The sequence below is a fragment of the Cyanistes caeruleus genome, chromosome 4 (assembly GCF_971803275.1).
Source record: "Cyanistes caeruleus chromosome 4, bCyaCae1.hap1.1, whole genome shotgun sequence".
Taxonomy (NCBI): domain Eukaryota; kingdom Metazoa; phylum Chordata; class Aves; order Passeriformes; family Paridae; genus Cyanistes; species Cyanistes caeruleus.
Window position 1 is genome coordinate 16,234,162 of NC_141704.1, and position 22,384 is coordinate 16,256,545.

The 22,384-nt window shown below is 36.6% G+C and overlaps 1 long non-coding RNA gene across 1 annotated transcript; it reads right to left on the reverse strand.

Annotated features, from left to right (window-relative positions):
- Nucleotides 1-3,391: 3,391 nt before the first annotated feature.
- LOC147653445 (uncharacterized) lies at nt 3,392-10,463 on the reverse strand. Its single transcript, XR_015286153.1, has 2 exons — nt 6,316-10,463; nt 3,392-5,558 (listed from the first exon to the last, which is right to left on the reverse strand). It is a non-coding gene; the product is annotated as an uncharacterized LOC147653445 (long non-coding RNA).
- Between the last annotated feature and the right edge of the window lie 11,921 nt (nt 10,464-22,384).

Below are 22,384 nucleotides of genomic sequence, written 5' to 3' on the forward strand. Positions count from 1 at the left end.
AGTTAATGTAATAATGTAATACAGCCATTTAGTACAAGCTACTTTGGGAATACTGCAAGTATTAATAAATGTAGTACCTAGTGCCTACATTCTTTAGTACATAAAACTGAGCAGGTATAGGCCAGCTTTCAAGATTTGGGCCCATGGAATCTTAGATTTTTATTCAGTAAATTTTCTTTCCAGAGAAAAGAAATTTCTTTACCTGTTCAAATTCAAATCTGGAAAATCTGTAAAAAAACAATAATTTGAAATTTCCCCTTTTTGAGGGGATTATGGCAAAAAGATACAATGCCAAAACATTCAGTGTATGGTGCAAGAAGAATGATCAGTCACAAATCAGAAATTACCTCAAGGATAGTATTTATGATGTATCTATTTTGTCAGGGAATTGAACTCATGACCCAAGTTTTGGAGAGTGCTGGGTTTGCCTACTGAGTCACAGAAAAATCTCATTTACTGTCAGTAGTAGTCATTTTAAACTCAGCTGGGAAAGCTTTCAGACAAAGGGCCTTCACCTTGAAAGGGTGAAAGATTAAACTGAGGATCCTATTAAATGGAAAAATCAATGACAACTAGTTAAATAAAAAAGAAACTCCCAAATGAAGATAAATAATCGGCTGAATTTGTCCCTTGCGTATCTCTGTTTCTTTCATTAGAGACACAACAGGACTAGGTTTGTCTCTGTATGCAGCAGAATACAGAAGACAAGCAAATAAAAAAATTTACGGTGTAATACAAAATGACAAGCAGTCACCTGGGGAAGTATTGAGGTTAAAACTTGCTTAATAATTTCAGATTTCTAAAAAAGATCTGAATATCACCTAAAATATCACTATTTTAATCTGAAAAAACATGAAGCAAGGGTTGTACAGCAAGGGTTATATGTTGTGTCATAAGTTCTTGGAGTTTCAAGTCAAGGAAAACTAAGAAGCAAATCCTAATTTAGTTTTAAATAGAACAGGGGATCTGAAACAATAAAGACCATTCTAATAATGAGCACAGCCAACTGAGTTCAAGGTTATTAAAGAACAAAACCCCAAAACTTTTATATATACATATTTAAAAATACAAAGTAAGCATATTCCAAAAAAGAAAGGGAAAAGCAACAACTAGCAGGGTAAACTGCCTACAGTAGGAAAAATGATTGAATAGGTATGAGAAACAGCATATTATAGACTTGTATCTCAAAATATATTATATAATAAAATGGAATAAAGATTCAACCTTTTTTTTTTATCTTCAAGCAATATTATGCTTCACAAATCCTTTAGTCACCTCACAGTCAAAAACTGTGAATAAATGTGATGTAGTCCATACATCACAGTGTGATTTTCAGAAAGCTTTTGATAAGGTTGCTTGCCACATTCTGAGAGACATTAAACTGTTGTGGGATAAGAGATATATCCTTTTATGCATTAATGATTCTCTAAAATAGAGAAAAAAATAGAAATAGGTGGCAATTTTTCCATTGAGGATAACATGGTGGAAATCCTTATCCTCAGGGACGTGAATGTGCTATGTAAACTCTTCAATCTAGTCATAAAATATCAAGGAAAAGGTGGTGATTATTGAAGTAGTAAAATTTGCAAAGGATAAATAATTACTGAAGATTGTTAACTTAAAGCAAACTGTGAAGAACTAAAAAAGAATTTCATGGCACTATCTGATCAAACAGATCTAGAAGAGAATTCCTATCAGCTAATATAAAGTATTATACAGAAGAGAAAAAAACACCCTGATAGTTACTGTCAGTCAGAAAATCAAGGCTGAGGTAAGTAATTCTTAAAGGATGGCTTTTGAGTGCTATTTAGCAGCCATAGTGGCAAACAAAAAGCTGGGAATTGTTTGGAACAGAATAGGAGGCAAACCAGAAAATGTGATTAGGTTACCGTGTAAATGGATGGTGTGTTCATGTACTGGATGCATTTCAGTGTAAAATTCTACTTGTCCAGTCTCACAAGAGATATAGAGGAATTAGAAAAGAGACAGAATAGGATGATGGACTGAAGAAGAGATTACCAGCTCTTCAGCTTGGAGCAGAGTTGTGGGTAGCAGTCTGTAGACACCGAGTTCACTACTTTTCACAACTTACAAACAGAAAAGCATCCAGCGAAGTTCTCAAGTGGTGGTCTACAGTAAAGGTAAGAGTACCTTTTTTCACACAGTTTCTTTAAGATAGGAAGTTCTAGAAGAAAGATGTCAAAAGGCTCTTATGCAAAACTAATAAGTGTCCATCTGTGGCTTGTCTTGATAAAAGATTCACAGAATCCCTAAAGCATTGACAGCAGCGATTTAGAAGACCATCGCAGAGAAGGTTCAACATATATATCTGTCATGTCTTAGATTTCAGGGCCCAGATCCCTTCAGTCTAACTCTAGGCCTTTGAGTTGGCTTAAATGCCTTTAGATGTTCCTGTACAAGAAAGAAAAAGGAAAGTTTTGTACTGAATTCTGCAAGCCTGAAATTGCTTAGGTCATACATTCACAATGCAAAATAATTGGTAAATATAACACTTTCATAGGTGTTATGTTATGTCTAACTTCTCTCCCAATATTTTGCTACTCATTTCTGCCCACAGAGTGAGGCACATATCAGCTGAGCCCTACACAGACACATTTAGTTTGGGGCTAGAAATGAAATCAAGTTAGTGATTCATCCTAAGAGAACCCTACCCTTCTTTTTTTTTCCCTTTTTTTTTTTCCCTTGAAAGTTGCAGCAGCTCCACAGCCTCGTTCACAATTCGTCCCATGAAAGACTAGTGCCAGAGCAGGTGAGAGGAAAGGAAGTTAGTTACAGCACAGTGCTGGAAAGAGACAGGTTGGAAATATCTTTGTTCAGTACAGTCATCCACTTCTTTACAGTATAAAACCATAGCCTCCAACACCTCAGCTGGATGAGTTGAATCATTAATTCAAAGCTTTTCCAAAGTATTCACCATATTCAGATGCAGGATTCATTCAAGCTAGACTTCAAAAATGTCTGGTCTGACCTCCTATGGGTGTTCTCCTGCAAGTGTTTAACTGATAAAATTGAAGTTAAAGGGGTCTGTAATTATATTCTTGGAGTTGGCTGTTCCTGTGATTTAATGGTTTTGATCTACAGCTAACATGTGGAAGTGATACAATGCAGCACAGAAAAATGTTATTCATATGGAAAAGACCAGACTGTGTCTCATTTGTAAGAGGTATCAGATGTACCATTGCTACTATTGTTCTTTTGGTGAATGTACACTGTCTAAGATGTTGAATGGAAACTATGACATGGTACAAGTCTCTGGACTTCATTTTTCATTTAAAAATGTTCATATTTTTTTTTGGTTCTTATTACTAGGTGGTTAGGGAGAAAATAGTTCTCCCTATATGGTGTTATGTGTAAATTTTATGCAAGATTGTTTTCTTTTCTTATTTATGTCTATATTCTGTGAACACTGGGGATTTTCAAGAACAGAGTTCTATTTATCTGCAAATTATAAGAATTCAGGTACCCAAATACCCAAGCATAAGCCTTATGAAAATCTGCCACTATATGAACTTGCCATTAAAGAGAATAGACCAATTATGAACAATTATCTACTAGGCCTAGTCAGTTCATAGTCATTTATTGTCACAATTTATGGGACTTCCTTTTATTTTAGAAGAAATATAGCTTTATCCTATTCCTGTTCAACATGATTCTTCCACTGCATTGTGTCACCTTACATTTGGTTCCACTGCAGACTGATGTGATAATATCAGGCATAAGCCAATGGCAAGTGATGAGCAAGAGAAGTGAAAGCTTTCTCTCATGTAAGAAACTACTTCTATTATTCAGTACCAAAAAACTTTGGCTGATCATAATTGTCTGCTTGTTCTGACATCTCTATGAATTTAATATAAACATAGCAATATGTACCTGAATTTTAATTCAAAGCTAAAATTCACACTTAGATATTCATGGGAGCTGTATTTTTCAAAAGCTGGTAATTATTCATGACTGATTCACATAAGATAGTTTGAATTTTAGAGTTTTGAACTCTTCTTGGTTAATTTTTATACCACTTCCTGCATTGCTATAAATTGATGAAGTAGTTTCCCCACTTGTTTTCAAGACATATATATTCTACAATGGATCTGATATATTTAATTTTCCCCTCAGCAGGATTTTACATTGGCAACTAAAAAAGTGTTTGTAGGAGTATCAACATTGTCATTAAAGTTTAAAAATAAATTATATACATTCAGAAATCAACCAATGAACGATTTAAAAAGAGAACAGATTTTACAGCTTGTTGATGTAATTGAATATTCAGACAAGCCTCCAGGATGCTGGTTGCCTTATTTATTTTATGCAGAAATTAAGCTTTCAAGACCTAATGAACTATTTAAATATGCCACTGCTAAAGGACACTTGACTATAGAGGTACTTCAAATTTAGGAATGTTTTCATTTTTTGCTGTAAAGATTTCTATGCACCTCACAAAGGTTTCTAGATTTCAGAAAAGAGAAAGTTAACGTCTCATGAACTGCAAAGGAAAGCAGATAACTGATAGCTCTGATGTACATGGAATCACAATACCAGATAGGTTCTATTAATCTGAAAGAAACAAACTATATTTTAATACTGTCAGACATATCATTTCATGGTAATTAAGATGCATCTTTTAAGATTATTGGAATATGAGTTAGAGCTGCAGTGGTTTTATACGTTTGGCAGCAATGCAAAATGTTTCATCTGTAGTACTGTGTATACAAAGGTCACTACAAATGTTAACCTTCCTGACCTTTAAAAACTCAGACCTCTGCCAAACACTAAGAAATGTTCAGTAACCAATTTATTCTTCAGGAATTTCAAGATACTGAATGTGGTCCTGCAAGGGTAGCTTATCTAACAGTACAATAGCACAAATATGAAAGGGAGTTGATCTGTAAGATTAGGACTTCTAGAGTAAAGAAACACATTGGTGCATGATGCTGAATTCTTGGTTTAGAATTGAAATTATGACATCACAGAAATCATGTATACTTTGCTGTGTCTCGCTAGAATTTCAGTGACAGGAACAATGAAGTAAAAGATTACTGGATAATAAACAGTTATTAAAACCAGACTTTTCTCCATGTCTTGGCTCTGTGCTGTATCTTTTTTCATTCTTCTCACAGCAAAAACCATCAATGTACTGAAATCACAACACAAGCATTATATAGCAATTGCAATACACAGCTGAATCAGAACACAAAGATGATTACTATTACTGGTCTACCAACTATCAAAATGCTGAGCATCCACAGTCAGGGGGAAAGAATATGTGGGTTGAGTGAATCCAAGACTCTTGCTCCCTTCAAAGGTCATTATGTTTGTTGCTCTGTTTTTGTACTCTGTATAGGACTTGGCCACACATAAACTTCCCCCATACTGCTCTGGCTAGCTCAGATCCTCTTTGTGTTGAGTTTTCTTTCCAGCAGCTGTGGTTAATCCCTGTACTTTTCCCTGAGCTTCAGGAACTCATCTTCTCTGAACCATCTTCCATTTTTGGGGTGTGTAGGTGTTCACCGTAACTCATAGACAAGCTCCTTTTCATTGCTCTTTGTTGCACAGCAAAGAATGAAAACACCATCAAAAAACATAACTGAATGCAATGGGCTCTAGGTCTTTCTTCAGACCAAGAAAATGGTTTATATACCACTGATTTCAAACAAATAGAAACAATTTTTGAAAAAGAAGCCAAGCCAACTTTTTCATTTCAATTTTACTGATTTTTCATCTTCTTGTTTTGGGGGGATCTGGGGGTTTGGTTTCTTTGTCTTTCATGTTTTGGTTTGACTAAAGATAGATCTATTGAAATGCAATACAACTGTTTGTGGTTACAAAAGGATAAAGCTTCATTCATAAAAAAACATTTCTTAATGTAATGAGGTAAGCAAATTACTCTGAAGATGAAGGCTGGAACTTTAACCTGTAGAAGATAAGTAGTGTGGAAGCCTGGTTGCCTTTAGAGATAAAAATCTTGTTAGAAAAACCACAGTCATTGTGATGAGTCTTTGGGTAATTAAGACTTTTAACTTGAAAAAGCAACAAGAGATTTTGTGATCTGTGATCCGCTGTGTTATATGATTTTAGTGTTACTGATTACAGATGGATTGCATCTCTAGTCAGAAAAATATCTGTATGATCACATTGTGGAACAGATCTTCAATTTGCACAAATTGCAGACTTCATTTTTATTAGCTATGACTAGCCCAAAGGATAAGCTTTGATAAAAGAGCAAGTGGTCAGCAGCAAAAGATGAACAGACAAATGTAGGCTTCAAGGGATTAGTACAAGAAAACTAGAGGTACTCACCTGAAGGCTTCAAAACTATCCTGTGTAAGTTGCTGAAAGGCTACAAATCATATTGCTTTAAAAAAATGCTCAGTACACCTTTGATCATTTACACTGTACATTCAATACAGATGAATAATTTAAATGCTGAGCCTGTAAAAGATAGAAACAACATTCTGCAGTATTTTTTATTTTTTTTTCTTTTATACTGGCTTTAAGTAGTACAAGAACACCCTTTTACTTCTACACAACTTTTATGCAGGTAAAAACCCCAATAATTTTAGTCTAGCCTTGTATGCATTCCTCATCATGGCTTGCAGTCCCAACCTTGCTACAGTTCTAGCACTTCCCTACACCTATAAACAAGCTGGACATATTTAGATCCCAGGTATCAGATGGGATTCACCAGAGACCGTTGAAAGAGATGGACAATGTAATTGTGAGAATGTCATTTGTGCACCGGTTGATATCTATTGAAAAGGGAAGAAACCACCCACGGAAACGATTTTTTCTGACAGAAGCTGCTAAGTGCTTCCTCTGTGCCTGGAAAAAAAACTAGCTGGCTAGCTCTGAGAATTGACAACCTATTAAACCATTTAGAAGCTGGGTCTGCCTCTGTGAAATCCACATTTTAAAAATGGACAAGCCCGGGAAATCTCTCTTGCTTCTGCCTAGAGGTAACAGTACTGGTAGGGCCAACCATGCTCCGCCAGGGCCTGCACAGCCTGGCGGGGCTGGGCTGGGCCCCAGCGGTGGCTGCGGGAAAGAATGGAGGCTCTGAGGCCCCAGCTGAGGCTGTGCCGGTCCACGGCTGCTAACACCTTGCAGACACTAAGCCCTGCCCCAGCTGAGGCTGTGCCGGTCCACGGCTGCTAACACCTTGCAGACACTAAGCCCTGCCCCAGCCCGCACCGAGCTGGGGTCTGCTGGGCCCCGGGAGCGGCTCCAGGCTGGGCCAGGCCTCCTCCACCACAGCCCCACTCCCCCAACCCCGGCGGGCAGAGGGAGGGGCCCAGAATGGCCTGCAATCCATCGGCCACTCCCAGCAGAAATCATCACAACCTCCTGCAGGCCTGGGAAAGATATTAACCACAGATGGAACCTGCAGACCACAATTCTCCTCTTAGGTGACAGAAAAAGAGAGTGAGGACACGTAGAAGACAACATGCAGATACTGAGGCCAGTAAAGAAGTAGTCAACTCCCAAATGGAAGGTGAATGAGAAGATGCCGTAGTATTGGGGTGAAAGTTCTTTTGGTAAGGCCATTGAGATGGACTATGATTCAATAAAATACTCCCTTTAATTCATGAGAAAGTATGGAGGGATGGAGTGTTCAAACTATAGACATGAACAGAGGCATCCATATTGAAGCAATGCAGATGTTGAGGGAGCTGTGATCCCATGAGAAGCTTGAACAGAAAGATGAGTGATGAAGACCCTTTGCCCCCAGGGAGAGAAGAAGACTTCTGTTCCCAGAGATAAAGATGATCACAGAGATAGATAAAGAAAACCTTTGCTTTTGAACAGCTCGTCCTTAAAATAATACCCCATAAGTTGACATGGCCCATTAATTCAGCTGTTAGAAAATTGTGAAAATGGGAAGAGCTTCACAATTGCAGATGTTGTTTTTTTTTTCCTGGGCAGCTGCTATTCATGAAAATGAAAGGTCACGAGAGAAGTATTTCTTGTGGAGAAATCTCCATGATATGGCAAGAGAAAACTCCTCTCCCTACAAGAACTGATGAAAGACTATTGTAGAAATGGTAAATAACTTAAAATCCCAGGTCTTGCCTCTATGTGGTCAACTGGGGAAGACAAGTTGGGCAGGGGGAGAAAAAGTGTTCTAAAGGTTTTGGTCTGATTCTTCTTATTCTTTTAATTAGTTCCGCTTAATTTTAAAGTTCTGTTAATAAACTTTTCTTTATATCTTTTAAGTTTTGAGCCTGTTTTGCCCTCCTTCTAATTGTCACAGCAGGAAGTGACTGAGTACACTGGCACTAAAACCCACCACATTATTTGGTGCATTGGCCAGGAAACTCAAATTGGTGATCCTAAACCACTACAGTCATTTACTATGTATGGAGCACTCTGATATTTAGAAGAGGTCTGGCAGTTGGAAATTCTACTGTATCTATTTTAGAAATGGATTATAAGGAGCTACAAGTTGATACATTTCACTTCACTCCCTGGAAACACCAAGCAGCTCATCCTCTTGGAATCCATTTCCAAGTAAATGAAGCATAAGAAGATAATCAGGAGTAACCATCAAGCATGGTTGGCTGGCTGGGTGGATGAAAGATGAGTGATGGTTCCCAAGGGCTTTCACACCATCTCCCTCCATGCCATTATTTGAAAGGTGAATGTATGCAGTGGATGAGCCGACCGGTTTGTAAGTTGAAAGCTAGGGCTGCACTGCCAGGCTCAAGCAGCTGTAAGCAAAGGTTGGGTGTTCATCTGGTGACCTGGAAAGAATACAGTACTTGAAGAATTAGAGCCAAACCCCACACTACTCAACATCTTTAAAGGTGGTCTGGGTGATCACACACAATACTTTTGGAGAAAATTGCAGATAACTTTATTGTAAAGAGTGTCTGACCCTTCAGAGGGACCTTAATAAATTTGAGATTAGGCTGAATGAAATCTAAGTTCAGTCAAAAAGAACCACCATACTCTTGACTCAAAATAAATGCTGCATTTGTTTACAGACTTTAGTGATATCCTGACTCCGTATGGGGAAATACACAATGTGAGCTACATATTTTCTTCCATCCTTTCCCCATCCTATTATTTTGCTTTTCCAGGAATCCTGTGTTTTCTGTACATATCTGCAGTTTCAGAGATGAGATCTTCTTGATGAGCAGGGTGCATATTTACCTGTGAAACTTAATGCAGCTGTGGTGGTTTACTAATGTAACACTGGGGAAAGAGGCTGATTGCTGCAATGTCTGCTCTCTTATTGCTATACCTGTGCAGACCAGACATTTCTTGGTGCCATAAGCGGATTTGCCAATATTGCCTGCAAATGAGGACGATGCAACCAGCAAACACATTGAACAGGGCTTATCATAACCCGTGGCAGTTCTCCTTCAACATCTCATCTCATCTAAGTGAAGGCAGAAAGAGGAAAATGCATTACAGCAAGTACCTTTGTTCAATTAATTTACTTGCAGGGGTTGGACAAGAAATGTGGATGCACATTACTGAGTCCTGTTGAGCTTCTTGTCAACTAACACCCCCCAAGTCCTGCTCCTCAGGGCTGTGCTCCGTCAGTTCTTGGCCTGGTCCGTATTTGTGCTTGGGATTGTTCTGAGGTGCAGGACTTGCACTTAGCCTTGTTGATCAAAGATTCACAAGGGCTGATCTTGTCAGTGATGACCAGTGGAAAGAAGGTGTTTGGTAACCCTGCCTTCCTGTGTCATCTGTTGCCAGGGCCTCCCTTCCATTTAGTAGCAGGCACATATTTTCCTTAGTTTTCCTTTTGTTACTGATGTATTTGAAGAAGGTCTTTTTGTTGTCCTTGATATTCTTGGCCAGATTTAAATCCAGATGGGCTTTGGTCTTTCTTGTCTTATTTCTACTTACATGTGAAGATTACTGTAAATTCTGAATATCAGTGAGATCATCTGACAAGTTTTTTTCATAGACATTGAATGCATACTGCTTTTAACAGAGACAGGTATTTGAAACCCAAAAATTGTGCTATTTTTCCAGTTATTTACCAAAATTAAAAATTCATTTAGACATTATTAAGGTGATTAAGGTATAGGTATATTATTTTTTTATATGAAGTCTAACTTTAGATTAGTCTTTTGAACTAGTAAATACTCTACCATACCTACATGGTCCATAAACTTTTCCTTGTTGAGTAGTAATGTCATAGGGTCCATCTGTACAGGAATAAATGGAAAGACAATCACCAAAACCCAGTGAGACTGTGATACAAAGCATCAATTAGCTGAAATTTTGTGTTGAGTTTCAAAAGCATGTGATGATAAATAAGATGATTAGTATCTTCCAAATGAGGCTGTAATGACCTTTATATTTCTGGATTAAATGGATTAATTTGTACCACTATGCTCTGGCTTTCACTCACAGTTGAGCCTTGTTACAGCTTCTATTTAAGTAGGTCACAATTTATTATAAAGAAAAAAAAAAAAAAAGAAAAAAGAAAAAAGGGTATAGAAATATTGGTGAGTAATAGGATTTTCAGGAAAGGCTTCTGACACAAGTAAGTTGCCAAAATCAGCAAATAAAAAAAGTCAAGTTGTTGCCATCTACATGTGGACTTAATAATAGACTCTATCTTATATAGACTACATATAAATATATAGACATATATAGACTATATCTTTAGACAGTGTTCTAGGCTTCTGTATTTGTAAAACCTGGCCTTAATGATGCTATTGAAGTTCTATTATTGGATTACAGCTTAGATCATGTTCACCTTGAAAGAACCACTGAAAACTTATGGAAAACATAATTACCACAGAAACCAGTATTATGACTTCAAGAGGATAATTATAAAGAGCAGATAAACTCCTAAGAAACCAAGATCCTATTTTCATGTAAATGTTACTACTCATAATGAGTGAAGAGAAAATGACCTGGAAAAACTGCGGAAAGACAAAAATTGTTTTTAATAGCTTGTCTCTCAGAGTAACTCTATGACCTGTCTTATGATCTTTAGCTCCTTTATTCTTTTCCTACAGCTTCTATAAAAGAAAACCCCTGTATTTATTTTGGGAAACTGAAACCAGTAGCTCTTCTTTTTTTTTTTGTCCTGTCACAGTTAGCAAGCACAGCCGTCATGTACGGATCAGGGATTTTATTTATTCAACAAGTTATATCATCCTTCAAGAGTTAGTGGAGAATTTTTCCTCACTGAATACTGGTTTTGTTCCTAGAGTGTCACACCAGTGATTCAAACATGGCTACCAGGTCAATGAAAGAAAATGCACTGACCCCAAAAAGACACTTGAGTTGTTGAAACAAAGAAAATCCACTGATTGTTCAGAATTCAGGCCCCAGACTGGATTTGCAGGAGAAGAGCTGAGTGCTTTCTATTGCTATGCTGCACTGAGCAAGGGGAAAGGTTCCATGCAGTCTCAGCCTGAGCCGAGAGGAAAAAAGATTGGTGGGTCATGCAGTCAGCCTTATGGCTTCCATGGCATTAGCACAGGGAGTATTGTTTAATCTCATGAGTTATGTCCCTGATACCTCTGGAACTGCTGAGGTAATACTTTTGTAGGGAAATGCTTGTCTCAGTAGAAAATCCTTTGATATTTATTTTTGATTTTTTTTTCCCAGTGTTGGTAGAGCTCAGCTACCATCAGTGAGGAAGAGAGCGAGCTCCTATACCCAGAACATTTTTCTTCTACCAACCTCTCATAATATGAATATAGAGAGCAGTCAGAAAAAAATTGTTTCCAGGAGCCCTGTGTTTTTGATGAAAGAATTGAGTTGGACATGCTTATTTATGCTTTTTAATTGAATGGATTTTTTTTTAAATTACATTCTTGAGCAAATTTGAACTAAATTTAAAATAATTTTGTTCTGACAGCTTATACCCACCAGTAAATATATTTGAAGCTTTTAGTTTTCACTTATTTATGTATTTTATATATAGAGGAATATTTATGTGAAATAAAATAAAGGTAATATTTGCTCTAGAAGAATTTTTTATGTACTTTGGGTTTAGTGAGCTTTACCTATACAATATAAATCTAATTTACAAGAGCTCAAGGCAAAATGCCCCAAGATCAGAGGTTGTCAAAATTTCTTTGGGCCTTTTTTTTCTTTTTTTTTGTTTGGGTTTTTCTTTCATTTTTTATTTGTGTTGTTTAAACTGTTAAACTCTGATTTATGAAGGCAGTGCAGTGAATCACTGGAATAATCTGAGAAACTACCTTATATTACATTCCTTAAGACTATCCATTTCAAAAAGTAAATTCAAAAACATTTTACTTTCCAAACTGAGTGACTGGTTGACAGCCTGTTCTGCTGAGCTTGAATTCTTTTAAACAGATCGCAGGTGAGGATACACTTATTATAATAGAAAATCATCACTTTCTGCAATAAGGTTACTTTTATTTAGTTTAAGTCTTTCCCACCTCTCAATCTGTATAACTTTCAGCATTTAACTTAAAAATGAACCTAAAATACTTTAGTAACTTATCCATAGTTTACACAGCAGCCAAATGCATTAATGTGCATTACTTTACTGTATTAAAAGTATGAAAAATATAGCATTTTTGAGTTAGCATGTTCCAGCATATTTATTTTCAAATTGAAATTGAAAGAAAAACCCAACAAAAACCCAGACCTTTGATCCATAGGTATGCTCGTTAGACGATGAAGGCCATAGGAGAGAAAAATCCTGGAACCTACTGCAATGATGTAGATAATATAGATTACACAGATGCTAAGATCTGCTGAAAATACCTTTGTATACCCTACATCAAACTACCAAAGATGTGGCGTGACACTCACCTCTTTTGCTCTTCAGAAGCTAAAACTTCTAGTCACTGCATACAACCATTCCTACAAAATCAGCCAGTATTTTAGGGTATTCCCTTTCCCCATTTTTAATTTTTTTAGCATATCCTCCTACTTGCTGGTGAGTGATTTCACAATTACCTCCTGAACACAGCTGCCTGGCTGTGCTGACCCTGGACATTAAAAGGGCTGGTGCCTAACTATGCACCTCCTAAATAATTTTAGTCTTCAGCTTTTGAAATAAAACAATGTTTCTATAATTAAACAATGATTTGGGGGCATAATATATATGAATAAGCTTAAAAAAATTGTAGAAGAATTTTATTAATTTTCTTCATTTTTGGATGAGGTCATGGGCAGTTGTAGCCACGTGGAGTTTTGCAGTTGTCTAATATATTTCATAAAACTTTGCTGAGCATGACAGTTTGTACTTGGATGAGCAATATCTTCCAGAAATACATCCAGACTTCACATGAAGGCTTTAAAATATGACATTTTATATAGCTGTCTCTGCTAGTCTCTGGATAAACTAATAAAGAGAAGGGTACCTCAACAGTACTGAATACTGAGTACTCCTATTCCAACAATTCTCAATTAACATTTGATGTGGCTGTTTGCTTGTCCCCAGCAAGTCTCACATTTTCTATAAATTGAATGAATCTACGGGCTAGTTGTAGAAATAAATTTTTGAAGAATCACCTATATACTCTAGAAATTGCTCTCAATATAATTGTCAGCAGAGTTCCCTACTGAGTAATGTTTAAAGCATTTATAAAAATACATCAGAGGCCTAAAAACTTTTCAGAAAAAAAAAAAATAAAAGTGGGAAAAAGAAATTCTGAGAAAAAAATCGAGATGATGGAAGTTGCTATTTATAAGGTTCATTATTTAAAAAGAAAACAAAAAGAAAAAAAGTGGGCTGCAAAAGATACTGTAGCATTACATATTAATAAACATAGATAAAGAACATTATACTTGATTAATGAAAATTTGATTTATTTTAAAGATCAAAGTTTCAAGTTTATCACATATGTACTAACAAAGACATTTTACATATGTTTAAAAAAGACCTAAATAAACATTTGGGCCTTTCAGTTCTTCATATTATAGGGAAATTAAGCAAGTTTCCTAGTTTATCGTATTAATTTTTCCGCTGATCTTAATGCAGTTACACTAATTTGCAAAGCATTCTACTACTACAAAATATTGTATAAAATACTGAATAGAAAATATGTTCAATATCTATCATTATTACTAAAACACAGCATTTAAAGTTTCAAATGTGCATAAATGAATTAATTTTCTCAAAGATTTCTCTCAACATCTGAACATATTAGTGATTCATTTTGCCCTTGGAAGGACAAAATTGTGATTTGATTGAAATGGTGTCTCTTTCTTTAAAGAAAGAAGATTGTCATGGAGCAGAATATTAATCATGTTTTACCCAACAATTGTTAGCTTCATTGGTACTTTGCCTATCACCAATCTTTGAGACTTCAAAGAGATGACAAATTATAATCCATTGATGCCAGTTGTTGTCATTTGTAACTGACACATTGTGAAGGTAGAATTTATCATTTGATTGATTGAGATCTGTTTTAACAATGGGATTTCAAGCTGGGTTGTCTCTGTTTTCCTTGGAATAATTTTGGTTTACCTTATAAACTGTTTTTCATGCCAGCAGAAATAATTTACAATTTGACATCAACTCTCCTCCACATATTTAATTATTTTCTTCTACTGATTTTCTTTCCTTTGTTTTCCTAATCATGGAATCACAGAATCACAGAATCATAGAATCACTAGGTTGGAAGAAACCTTCAAGAACATCAGGTCCAACCCATGACCTCAACTAGACCATGGCACCAAGTCCTTTTTAAACACATCCAAGGATGGTGACTCCACTACTTCCCTGGACAGATCATTCCAGTACTTCATCAATCTTTCTGTAACAAACTTTTTCCTAATATCCAACCTATATTTCCCTTGGTGCAGCTTGACCGTGACCTCTTAATCATGTGACACTGAACATAATATCAGTGTGGAATAGAGTGACATACCCATAAAAATTGAGGCTTTCTTTAAAAAGCTTTTACTTCCCAGCAGTTCAGTTCTTTCTTTCTTTCTTTTTGTCTTTCTGTCCTTCAATGCTTGGTGCATCAACTACTTCCAGCAGCTATTTCACAGACACGTCATATAAAGTCCTTCTCAGAGAGAACGGAGACCCTTATGTTTTTCCTTCATCCAAAAAATAAGAGTAATTGACTTTTAAAAGCTTTCCTCTGTCAGGACCTTATTTTGTGGATGTTTTAAAATAATTTTCATAAATAATAATTTGGAGCTCAAAGAAAAATCCTGCTAGCACTCCCTTAGTGTTCTGAAGAACTCTGAGTATTATTTTTAAGAATTTTTTAAATGAAAGAGTTCCCTGCTATGCTTCACTACTGTAAATGGGGTGAGTTGTCATTGAATGTCTGTGATACAAGTTCAGACATGATCAGGTAATTAGCTCCAGATAATTAACTCTGAAGAATTTGAGAAGTTCTTCCGCAATAATTGGCTTCAATGTGTTTGAGGAAAAACAGGAATTCTAAGTGGATCTTGGGGAAATGTAGCTACAGGTCCAGTAATAGCAAATATTGTGTGGGGATTATACATATGAGTAACAGCCAGACTTCCCCATTAAGATTTGTCCCTTGTTCTGTAAGAATCACAGGCAGTTCATTAACATATTTTCAGAATTAGAAACAGCTCACCAATTTCTTATTCAGAAAGTGTTGCACAGACAGAGGTATTTCTAGGGCTACTGGGTTTTTTTTCACAGCAATTTGACTTCCCAAACCAGCAAATCAGAGCATTATATAGCTGAAAAGTTATCCAACCTCTACCTTTTAAAATTCAAAAATAAAAACCTAACTAGAAAAAGAAGAGGAAAAACCCAACCAATCAACCAACCAAACTAAACACCCAAACTGTAAATGACCAAAAAAAAAAATAAACATTTTCTGAAGATATTCAACAACCAGTTTTGGGCTCTTTCCGTACTACCATTCAGTTGCTATGCTGGAGAATAAGAAGAAGTTTTATTCTAAACAGGTTAAGAAGAAGGAGATTACTTGGTCTATTTAAAAATCAGCTGATAATGCCAAAGCTTACCCAGTAGACTTCTGTGATAGAGCACGGGTGAGCTGGATTTGGAAAGAAAGCCCACAGACCTCTGGCAATAAGCCCGGGCTTGAATATAAAGTGCAAATTGTTCTATTGTTGGGGGGGGTGGGGGGTGGGAGGGGGAGAAGAACAGTGCTTTGCTTGGTTACATATAAAACCAATTAATTGTAAATTCTGTACATCTGTATTTGATATTCTTGTTATAAATAAAAGCTTTGTTTATAAGAGGTGGGATTGTCATTTGGATTCAAACAGCTTTTAACAGTTTAAATTACGTCAGTATTGATTCAGAACAGTAATCTATTCAATACTGGGAATTAGCACAAATATATACTTTGGTAAGGAGACAATAGTGTGAAACAGAGCATCTAAAACCAAATGATCTCTTTATTTAAAGAACTGTAGAATCATGGAGTCATGAATTGATAGAATCATAAAATAGTCTGGATTGGAAGGGACCTTTAAAGGCCATCTAGTCCAGCCCTCTGGAACAAGCCATGACATCTTCAGCTAAATCATGTTCTCAGAGGCCCATCAAACTTAACCCTGAATGTTTCCAGGGATGGCATATTTACCATCTCACTGGGCAACTTGTTCCAGTGTTTCATCACCACCATTGTAAAAAATATCTTCCTTTTATCTAGTCTGAATCTACCCTCCTTTAGTTTAAAATCACCACCCCTTGTGCTACTGAAAGCATGCTCTACTAAAAGGTTTGTCCCCATCTCTCTTACAAGCTCCCTTTGGGTACTGAAAGGCCATTCTTAAGGTCGCACTGGAGCCTCCTCCTCTACAGGCTGGACAAACCCAGCTCTCAGTCTCTACAGAAGAGGTTCTCCAGCCCTCTGACTGTTTTTGTGGCCCTCCCCAACTCACTCCAGCAGGTGCATGCTTTTACTTTGCTGAGGACATCAGAGCTGGAGACTGTACACCAGGTGGGATCTTACCAGAGAAAAGAACAGGGGGAGAATCCTCACTCTGTCTGCTGAGTGCCCTCACTCAGATCCCTCTCAGTTTGGTCTGCCATCCTACAACGTGTCACAGGCAAGACTGATACTGTTCCACTCCCCCTTCAAGTCTTGTTTAAAGGCCTGCCAGTGAGCCAAGACCCTCTTCACCCTCTGAGGGAGATATACCTTGTTTCATATAAACCCTTATATTATTAAACAGCCCAAAACTTTGTCAGTGATGCTATTCATGAAGTCATGCATTAATAGACTGAGTCTTAATCTATTTCTTCCATTGTTGCTGCTTGCAACTGGCAGTATAAAGGCAAAAAATTAACTGTGTTTCAGATGCCCTTACCAACCTTCTCAAGGCCTTGGAATCTCTTTGATTGCACTTGGACTACATGTTGCAGCTGCATGGCCATTCACACAAGAGAAATAGCAGGTAATATCCCAAGGACTGTGCCAGACTAGAAAGTTCCCTAGAAATGCTCTGCATGCAGAATTCCCTAGTAGAAGGGTCTCTCTGACATACTGGCTCCTCTCAGAAGGGAGTCACATAGTACTGTAATTTGCCTTTTTTTTTCCTTGTGGATGGAGTAGTGATTTGGAAGCAATGCCATTCTGACCTTAGCAACATCTCTGGTATAGAGGAACCATCATGTACAGCATCCACATCCAAAGCCTCTTATCTGTTGTACCTGGTCACCTGAGAAAGCAAATTGGGAAGGAATCAGCTTGTCTGCCACCCCAAGCATGAGCTTGTCTCCATTTGCTTCATTCCTTTAGCTGCTGCCTTGAATTTTGAGTGAGGAATAAACTCGAAAGGTTAAATTAGTGGTGGAGGTTTCTCACAGAATGGAATCACCAGGATGATTTTTCACCTAATGCAGCCAGAAGGATGGGTGGATGACTCATTCTCTATCAAAAGATATGTCAAACAGAAAATAGTCCTAAAATATAATTAAATGAGGACCATGAGGGGAAAAAAAATTAGGAATAAGATTTTAAGCACACTTTTTTCCCAGAAAGAGATGGTTTAAAAAAAAACCAACAAAAAACCTCCTTATTCTTGTCCTTGCAAGCTTAATGAAATGCTTAAAAAAACATGTTTTTGGCCTTTAGCATTAAAAGGTCTGCTCCTGAATAAGAGAAAACATTTCCTTCCTATAGGTGTAAGAATGGCACATTTTTTTCTAGTATTAAATAAAATGAGTTTTCTAAAGCACAGAACGTTTTACTTCAACATCAAAACTGATTGATAATAAAACACCAATTTTTAGCCCTGCTGTATAATCCAGCACCCTTTTTGTATGTGTAAGAAGAAAAACCAGGATGGCATCTTAGAAAACGTGCTGGGACATTTTAAAACAAAATGCCATTTCTATTAGGATGTGTTTTTAGAGGTGGGAAAAAAAGAAAAAAAAAACATAAAAAACCCATAAAAACACCAAGGAGGTAGAGAAGATGAAGGGACTGCTTTGCAAAATTCTTACAGTAAATCAGAAGGCTCAGAGATGTACAAATCCTTTGGTGCCCACAGGGTTTCCATGGCGTGTAGATGCAACTAATGTTACAAATTCATGACAAAAATGCATCACACACAGTTAAACTTGTAGCTGTGATTGGAGTGAGCTGCACAGAGCTTTGTTGTAGCCCTCTTGTCTCTCTCCAGAGAATTACAGGGAGATAAATATTTTCTTCTATATCAATATAAGAAATAACCTGTTATTTTATGACACAACTAAGTGATATGCACATAATTTCCAAATAGGTTTTCGTTTTCCAACCTTCATGGTGTTGTGAAATTCAAGGACAAAAAAAAGATAATCTGGTCTGCTGCCAACAATTGTGAAGTTTAAGAAACTTTCTGAAACAGACAGCTACAAAATTAATTTCATAATAAACAGGAGTCCTTTCTAAACTCATCTTTTTTTCTTTTTTTTTTTTTTTGGTAAAAACAAAGCTAATGTCTGCTATCTCTGCAATATGTTATCATGCCACTCAGCTCTCACATTAATGTTTGCTCCCTAGCTTAGAAAGGCTTGTTTATAAAACACCAAAGAGTCCTGAAATGTTTAGTTCCAAGAAGTATGCTTTCCATATAGCATAAACTTTACCACCCACATATAGACACCATCTACCTGGTTGTATAATATATGCTTGTAGCGTATTGGAACTGGACAGATGTGCTAATTCAGACATGTAAGTGCTCTTACAAAGGATCTCTGATGTTGTGGTATCAGCCATCAGTTGAAGAGTTATCAAATCAGATGAGTGATGCTCCTTCTCTACAGCAATAATAGTCCAGCATAATGATGTAAAATGCAGTAACAGCTTGGGATTTCTACTCTCACTTCCAAGCTCAAAAATCTTGAACTCATGGGTGTTTTCCATTATCAATGTTGTGTGCTAACTTTGCAAGCCAAATTAGGCACCATACATTTGAAGGATTTGAGTAGCAGAACTAACACCAATGAGAGGGCTGAAGACTTCATCTTTTTGAGAAACTGATTGTCAATCACCATTGTATTGATTAGAAGCCTGTGTTTTGACACACAAATTTTGACATGTGCTCAGTTTGAATATAATATGAAAGGTTACAAGGACTCTCCTGCAAATCATGCTTTAATATCCAAGACTGAAAAAATACCTCACTTCAGTTAGAAATATTGTCACTTTCCACAAGGAATGTTACTTCTTTTTCTGTTGCTTTATTTTCCACAATTTGGTCATCAAATGCTTTTATCTTACAAATTTTTTTCCTAAAAAACTGCAGCATCCCTTTTGACAGCAGCAGAGCACTTAACTGGGCATTTACCTTTTTCAGTGCAACTACACTTGATGCTCACCCTTATCCTATATGATGTTTTAGTCAGAACAAGGTCTATCAGCACAATAAGCAGTGTCATCTATAGGAAAGATTATATCACAAAAACACAGGATTTCTAGGCTATGTTGTCAGCTCATGTATGGAACTTGCATTTGGACAATTAATTTCATTTTTTCCTTCATTAAATGTGGATAACTTAACAAGCAGCATCCAGCATGCCACAGTTAAAGACCTAATACATTTATACCCTGCCTCATTTTTCTGTGTGTTCTACCTGGTACATGAAGGCTTATGAAAAATTCAAATCTTTATGGCTCCACTGGGATAGGATAAACCATCCATTGATCAGATTTTCTCAAGTTAATGCTCTGTAAGACAATATCTTCCCTACAAGATTGCAAGTTTAGGGGGAACAGAGTAGCCAGACAGCTTCTTCAGTGACAGCTGAGAATAAAAGTTTTCTGAGCAAAGATCTATATTCACAACAATATTATCTAAAATCTTGTTAACCTTTCTGAGAGATCTGTACAACCTTCCACTACTTCACTACTGGGCTCTGAGGTCTGAGAGCCCTGAGTCTGGCTCCTTGCTTAAATGGTTATGCAATTTACAGCCAGTTTAGCTGCACAGTATCTCTTGACCCTTTAACGAGGTAGTCTGCTGAACTCAGTAGAGGATCACAAGCAGAGAACATAAATGAATAGCTGTTGATCATTCTTGGAGTTTTGGTAAAGGGCTTTTTATCCCAAGCCATTTTTTTTCTTTTGTCTTTTACTTCCTAATAGCCTTCTTGACATTTTAATCAAACAAAGAGCATCCTAGTGATTAGGCTTTGCATGAAACAACTTCATGTCTGCCTTTATTAAAATTACCAAATCTATTTATTCTTATAATTCACAGCATGTGAGCAAAATAGTTTATAAGTCTGGCCTCTTTCTTATATCATATTATTAAGATCTCCATATTTTGCTGCTTCAGTAGCCATTCTGTTTAGCTGGTATCCTGCTGGGGTCTGTACTCATGTAAAGTAGGAACATAAAGAATAAAAATTCATGCTGAAATTTCCCAGTGGCTTGGGTTTTAATGTCAAGGCCTGTACTGTACATTTTCCAAATACTGTTATATTTTCTTCTAGTATGTAGGATTTAATATATAACATAATCTAAAAATTTAAAGAAAAAGTATTTGTCCAAAATAAGCAAGTATAAGGTACTAAATTTAATATCTCCTGTTCCTTTGTAGGCATTCCCAAAAACTTCTAAAAACCCAAAATATGTATAGAAGTATATTTACTGAGGAATTTTTAATATTATTTCATTAAATGCATTTTCCTATGTTTATAAAGAAATATTAATGTTAAATTAAGTAAATTTACTAGCAAAAATCCAAATAAAAATATATACCACACATCTCATGTAAGCTGTGTCAGGCATGCCTCTGCAGACCCAATGGATATTTTTGAATTAAATGTAGCAGAAGGATGGCTAATGTATTGCCAGAAATGTTTCTGCTATTACAGAGATGAACGTAGGTGCAGAGAAGATGCCTGTGCTATGGAGAAGGCAATTTGGACATCCTGTTAGCTTGTAACTGGAAAAGGCAGGCTGGCTGGGATGGAGATTGCCCATGTGAGCTTTGTGCAATGGCTGCACAAATCCATGTTTCCTTCTAATTCTCCTGCTGCTATCAAATATTATACTTTGCATTTTGTTTGTTTTTTGCTTTTTTTTTACTTTGGAAGGGATGACAGGGGATATCTCTCCATAGGGCCAGCTGCAGTCCATTGTTTGGCTCTCTAATAGGTCACCACAGTGAATGCTCTTCTCCGTCCGGGGCTTCTGACAGAGTCCTTCCAGCAACCCTTGCTCCTGTTATGCTCCTTTGTAAAGTTCTTACAATGTCCCTTTCCTTTGTCTTCCAGTACAACTGTGCTTTTTACAATCACAACACATCTCCCAGATCTTACACCAATGAAAGCACTAATCTCCATTTGCTGAAAGCACTGATAATATCTCAGAAATTCTTCTGAATATTATGCTCTGAGAGGGGAAGGAAGCTCTCCAATTTCATTTAAGTAATAAAATTCAATCTTCTAAAGTCCTGTGGGTTTTTTGGGTTTGTTCTTTTGGGTTTGGCTGCTTGGGTTTTTTTATTTGTTTGTTTGGTTGTTTTTCTGTTTGTTTTGCATAAGCTTAAATCCAAAGAGACATATGTCTTTAAGTCTGGTTTCTGAGATCAATCATTTTCTGCCAAAATGCTCCCGTTTTCAAAGTTGGTTAGGATCAGATGCTTCTGAAAATAGACCTGTGCTGACCAATTATTGCTGTTATATAAGCTTTAGTACTTCTTTAAAGACTGAGCCTGTCAAGAATTTAATTTGACAAGCTGAATCATACCAGATCATATATGATGGATTTCAAACTAAATTGCATCTGACCATCTGTACACAGCAGAAGAGCACATCTTTATGGAATTCCTCATGTATTCACTCTTTCTTTTTGCAAATATATTATTGCATACTGTACTTTAAGAGATTTATTTTGACAGAGATATGTCTTCTCTGTTACGGCTTTTAAAGTGCAGAATTGCTGAACTGCAAAAGCTCTTTCCTAACAGCACAAATTTGTGCTAGATTAAAAAGAATCAA